This window comes from Nomascus leucogenys, chromosome 13, assembly GCF_006542625.1.
Source record: "Nomascus leucogenys isolate Asia chromosome 13, Asia_NLE_v1, whole genome shotgun sequence".
Taxonomy (NCBI): Eukaryota; Metazoa; Chordata; class Mammalia; order Primates; family Hylobatidae; genus Nomascus; species Nomascus leucogenys.
In genome coordinates this window covers 66,530,498-66,536,924 of record NC_044393.1, presented here as the reverse complement: position 1 = coordinate 66,536,924, position 6,427 = coordinate 66,530,498, and the positions used below count along the sequence as shown (strand labels likewise).

Here is a 6,427-nt window from a genome sequence, read left to right as displayed (position 1 = left end):
ATTGAGGCACTTTATAGCAAGGAAAGAAATAACTGAGTAAATCCTCTTGGTCTTATAAAAAAAAAAAAGAGAGCAGTGTACTGTAGTAGTTAAAAAATTGGATCATGGGTCTGGTTTAAGTCAGGTTTCCTGGGAAAGCATAAGATGAGTTTTCTTGTCCAAGTGATTTACTGGGCTATACTCTCAAAAGAAAAAAAGTGAAGGAAATAGGATAGGTCAGGAGAGGCAAGAATGTGGCTCAGTTAGAGACTAGTTTCAGTTTGATCCCACAGGAATGCTCTGGAGCACAAATTGCACCACAGAATTAGCCCTACCTTGAAGCAAGTGGCTAGCCCTTTGTAACTCTCTATCATTGAGTCATTGGTCAGGATCTGCTGGTAGGAATTGGAAGAAACATAGTCTTTCAGAAGAGAGTAACTCTCTGAATTATCAGCCCACAGTCATATGAGCTGGAGGATGAAATGGACAGCAGGGTAAGGTAGATATAGCCGCACATCATCTTCTACAGAGTTTCATTGTTCTGGCTTTTAATCACCACATAGCTATTACCTATGTGACACCCGGCGAGTATTTAAGTTCTCTGCTCTTGGGTTCCTTATCTATAAAATTGAGGAGAATAACCCTTATTTCTCAAAGTTATTTCAAGGATAAAAAGAAAATAATGCATATATAGCACTAAGGCTGGTGCTGATAAATGTGCTCAGTAAATAGATGCTTTAAAAAATGCTAAATGGCTAGAAGGCAAGAATGATTTAATGAATGATATGATTTCTTTCAATAAGACATTGTCCTTGGCAAAACTCAACAAGTAAGGAAATTATTTTTGGGTCCCCTTCCAGCAAAGCATGACACAATAAAGACATTGTTGCCTGTTTTTACAGATGTCTGTGCAATTGCCTAGTCTCCAGCAACTCAGTGGTAGCACTTAGTGAAAAAGCCCAAGTGGTGGGGTGAGTATGTGATTCTCATGAGAGCAGCAGCCTTGCCAGGAAGATATGGAAGAACTTGCAGAAGTCATATCATTTAGCATAAGGGAACTAGAATGGAAAGAAAGAGAAAAATGGTTGAACCCTTGCAGTAGCTGACTAAACTTGTTTGTGAGGATATGAGACACTTGGTGGCAGTGGTTGGGCAGGCAGTAGAGGGTTAATACACAAGACTCAGATCCTGTAACAGTAAAGAGGGTTGGTGGTGAGCTAAAGGAGAATAGCAATAGGTACCTAAGGACCACAGCTTTGTCATTTTTATTCATGTGATGTATATTAGACTAGGTTAAAGATACAAGTACAGGTTCAGGGTTGACATCTGTGATTGGCATTAACTTGGGCCAGCTTGCCTAGAGCACTATTCTATGGTATTAAAATATATCAGGGAATAAAACACAAATGCCTGCTATACGAGCTTATACTTAGCAGAAAATATACATAATATATAAGCAAATAATACACTGTAATATGTTAGAAGGTCGTAACCACTATGAATTTTGAAAGTATGTAGAGTAGGGTAAGGCGTGCTGGAGAGTGAAGGTGGTAACCACTATGAATTTTGAAAGTATATAGAGTAGGGTAAGGCATGCCAGAGGGTAAAGGAGCACTTTGCTGTATTAAATAGGATGGGCATGATAGGCCTTACTGAGAAGGTTAAGCAGACACATGGAGAAGGTAAACCAATTAGTCTAGTGAAGATCACCGGGAGAGCATTTCAGACAGAAGGAACAGCTACACCAAAGGACTTAAAATAGGAGAGAATCTACCATGTTTAAGGAAAAGAGAAAGAGGAGTGAGCAAGGTGGAGAGTGGTATGAAATGAGGTCACAAGGGTAACAAGAAGAAGAGGAATGAGTGAAATAGGGGGATTAAAAGTAGAGGAATGCTTTGCATGGTTGTTGCTGACCCTCCTTTTGCGGCCTGGCTCCTGCTCTACATACCTGCCAGATTGGAAGAAGCCACCACTGTTCACTTCTTGAGTGTCATCTATTGCCTGCAATTACCTTTTGTTGTGCCTTTCCTGGAATAAACTTAGCACTCTCTCCCCCATCTCCTAGTGCTAACTCCTACTTAACTTTGGGATATTCTTAGGATTTTCCTACAACTAGGATATTTTTCTTCTTAGCCTTTTCACCTCACCCCTTTCTACCTCACCTTCACCACCATGACCACTACCACCCTCGCATCCTCCTCTGATCCAAGGGGCTTTTTTTTTTAAGAGACAGGATCTAGCTCTGTCACTCAGGCTGTAGTGCAGTGGCACAATCATAGCTTACTGTAACCTCGAATTCCAGAGCTAAAGTGATCCTTCTGCCTCAGCCTCCCAGTGGGCTGAGATTACAGACGTAAGCCACCGTATCCAGCCCCAAGAGTCTTCTTCTGTTGTATGCATTCCCATGCTACTGAGTGGATCCTGCCATCTGACTCTTGAGGCCATTCCCATTAAAATGTAATTCAGCTTAACAAGGCTTTTATGTTTCTTATAGGTATCTTCAACCAGCACATAACAACTCAGCTTTGTTATCTAAAAAAATAGAGAATTTTATGGTATGACTATATTCTGAAAGACAATGTTTAAAGCATAGTAAAGACATTTACAACACAATATTCCTTCTTTGTCTTTCTCAAAGCCTAGTTTGGTGTCAAGAAATATTTGTTGAACAATTGTGGAACAAAAGAGACCTGGTTGCAAATCCAAGTCAAACTTAGTGATTCTTGGCAAGGTAATCAAACTTCCTGAACCTGTTAGGCTGCAAAATCAGCCTAACACATAATTCTCAGGGTGATTTTCAGACTTAAATAAAATAGCATGAAAAGGCCCCACATTTTATAGGTGCTTAATGATCATTCCATTTCCATCTTAAATATGCTTTCCTCTTCGTGTTGCTACTTCAGTTTACCTTGCTCACAGTACTCAGCAAGAACCTATGAAGCTTCAGAAAATCTATTTTTAAGCTCATTACAGTTTAATAAATCACATAAGTCTGTTCAACCTGGCTACAAGAACATAAGAAAAGTGTTGGCCATAAAGTCAAGTCAGAGCAAGGAGATAGCTGCTCCTCTTTCCCAAAATGTAATAAATACCATTCAATTATCCCATTTTTGAAGATGTTTGTTATCCATATAACAAATTATGAGAGACATGTTTCTAAAATTTTTCTTGGATGTCAAAAACACCCTATCTATATTACTGTTTTATTTTAATGTGACAATTCCAAACATGGTTTTAAACCAAATACATGCAGGTTATAATTAGCTTAAATTACTGTGTACATATAAATAAACATAAACTATTCTAAATAAAAATGATATGTACCAGAGGTCATTTTCTTCAGGTTCATAAAAACTGTTTTAAGAGCATTCTATGGCAGCAATAACTGCAAAAATCTATTTTCTAGAGTTAAGCTGACATTTTCTACAACCTTGAAACACTGAAAAATGAAAGCTATTTTGACATGGTAGTAAACAATCAAGTCTACTAAAGAGAAATAATCACCTCATTTTGTTTATTTATAAAACATTGTAGAAATGTTAAAATTGGTGCCTCACTTCCTGGTAGACCCTCACCATCTAACAACTCCTGGGTCTGTATAGGCAAGTGACCTCAGGCCAAGCCCTGCAGGTCAGACTCCATCATGGGTCCCAGAATGGGTGGAAGTGGCTTCTCCAATCTTGGCTGTTAGGAAGGCTGCAGGCAGAACTCCTAGGCCTATGAGTGACCAGCTAGTGGCACAAGACTGGAACTGGATGCCCTTTTCCCTTGCTCCTGCTCACCAGACCCTGTAGTTTACAGGTTTTTATTACCTACTTCCCCTTACTGTTGCCCCTGGATCCTTGGGTTCAGAACATCTCTACTGCTTTGTGCTTAGAGCAGTAAAATATTGTGTAGTGAAAAATAATGTGGAAACTTTGAATTAGAATATCTGGCCTTTCAGTTCCATTGAAGGGTCCTTGATTTAGGGCAAGTTGTTTTAATCTATCCAAACTTCAGTGCCTTCACCTGTTGATATGGTTTAGCTCTGTGTCCCCATCCACATATCATCTTGTAGCTTTCATAATTCGCACATATTGTGGAAGGGACCCTGTGGGAGATAACTGAATCATGGGGGTGGGTTTTTCCCATGCTGTTTTCATGATAGTAATAAGTCTCATGATAGTAATAAGTTTCACGATAGTAATAAGTAATAAGTAATAACCACAAGATCTGATGGTTTTAAAAACAGGAATTTTCCTGCATAAGCTCTTTGCCTGCTGCCATCCATGTAAGATGTGACTTGCTCCTCCTTGCCTTCCGCCATGAATGTGAGGCCTCCTCAGCCATGTGGAACCGTAAGTCCATTAAACCTCTTTTTCTGCCCTGTCTCAGGTATGTCTTTATCAGCTGCATGAAAATGAACTAATACATCTATAAAATGGAGTTTATAGCCCCACCTGTCACTGAGTTGTTTGTGATAAATTGACATAGTTCACATCTCTCCCAAAATGGAATATGCCCTTTCTCCCAAAATGGAATATGCCCTTGGGAAAGGCATCCTATTACTGATAGAATATCAGGAATATCATCAAATCTTGATGAATAAAATAAAGTAGATATAACACATCTCTAGATAGATTACTTATACTATTTATACCCTGGTATTTGAAGTACTTTTTATTTAGAACGGTGGTAAAAATGGATAAAGAAAGTGAATGATGATGGAAAACCAGACCAAGAGAATTCCTTGGACTTTTATGAATACTTTAATCAAATTGAATTGTTAGAAATACAAGAATACCTTATTCCCACTGGTACTCAAAGTCTCTGAATAGGGAATTCTGATGAAGATGAGGAGCAAGATGAAAAAAACAAAGAGTGATATGAATTGCAAGAAAAAAATGTGTGAAAAGATCTAAGTAAATTGCTTATTTGGGCTACTTAAATAAATCCAATTTTTAACAGGAGCACACCATAACCCACCAGATGTCCGTAGAAAAAACTGAAAATCATGAACTGAAGGCATGTTTCTAGGCTTACTTTCTGAGAAAGCCAATCATGTGAACACTAGGGACAAGGATGAATATACCCTTCTTCATCGAGCAGTCTACAATGGACACTTAGATATCATCCATGAGGTAACTGCACAAGGGGCAGATGTTCATGCAGTGACTGTGTATAGCTGGATACCCCTGTACAACACCTGTAAGGGTAATAACACCAGAGTGGCTTCTTTCTTCCTTCCACATGACGCAGCTATGCATGCCCAAACAAAAGGCCTCTGAACTCTGTTGCATCTTGCTTCTGGGAACAAAGATAGCAAAGATACCCTAGAACTCCTCCTGATGAACCCTTACATCAAACCAGGCCTGAAAAACAACTTGGAAGAAATAACATTTGATATCACCAAGAGGAAAAGTATCTATTACTATCTCTTTACAACTGTGGAAAGCTGTACAAATTTTTCACCTCAATCTTTACAGTTCTAGTAATTTTCACAAATTTGTGAGTACCAGTGCCTCCTTTGTGTGAGATGTAAAATATTCCCATTATGCAAAGTCAAGCCTACTTGATGGTGGAGGGTGAGAGGAGTGTGAGGGTTGAAAACTACCTATCAGGTATGACTACATTCAATAACTAGGTGACAAAATTATCTGTATATCAAACCCCAGTAACATGCAATTTACCCACATAACAAACCTGCACATGTACACCTGAACTAAAATAAAAGTTGAAAAATTAAAGGAAAAAAAAAAACAGTGTGGATAGAAAGAAAAAGCATAAATATAAAATTCAAGAAAAATGAAGTATAGCAAAAAATAAATTTTAAAAAATCAATGTTGCCTATTATAATATGAAAAAACTTAATAAAAAATGACTTAATTTTATTATAAGAAACAAAATAATAGATTAATTTCAACAGAAAAATACTTGACATGAATCATATCTGTGAGTTTTAATTTCAAAATATAACAACAAAATGTACATTACTTCCTGCATATAATTTCTAATTACTCAGGGTAATGCATTTTATAAAATAGAGCTATAAAAATGTGTCGGAATTTCCAACATGCCAGAATCTCTGGGACACATTCAAAGCAGTGTGTAGAGGGAAATTTATAGTACTAAATGCCCACAAGAGAAAGCAGGAAAGATCCAAAATTGACACCCTAACATCACAATTAAAAGAACTAGAAAAGCAAGAGCAAACACATTCAAAACCTAGCAGAAGGCAAGAAATAACTAAAATCAGAGCAGAACTGAAGGAAATAGAGACACAAAAAACCCTTCAAAAAATTAATGAATCCAGGAGCTGGTTTTTTGAAGAGATCAACAAAATTGATAGATCACTAGCAAGACTAATAAAGAAGAAAAGAGAGAAGAATCAAATAGATGCAATAAAAAATGAAAAAGGGGATATCACCACCGATCCCACAGAAATACTATCTACCATCAGAGAATACTA

At 37.6% G+C, this 6,427-nt stretch overlaps 1 pseudogene; it reads left to right on the top strand.

Moving 5' to 3' along the window:
- Window positions 1-461: 461 nt before the first annotated feature.
- On the top strand, window positions 462-5,450 carry LOC100607446 (annotated as a pseudogene).
- Window positions 5,451-6,427: the final 977 nt, after the last annotated feature.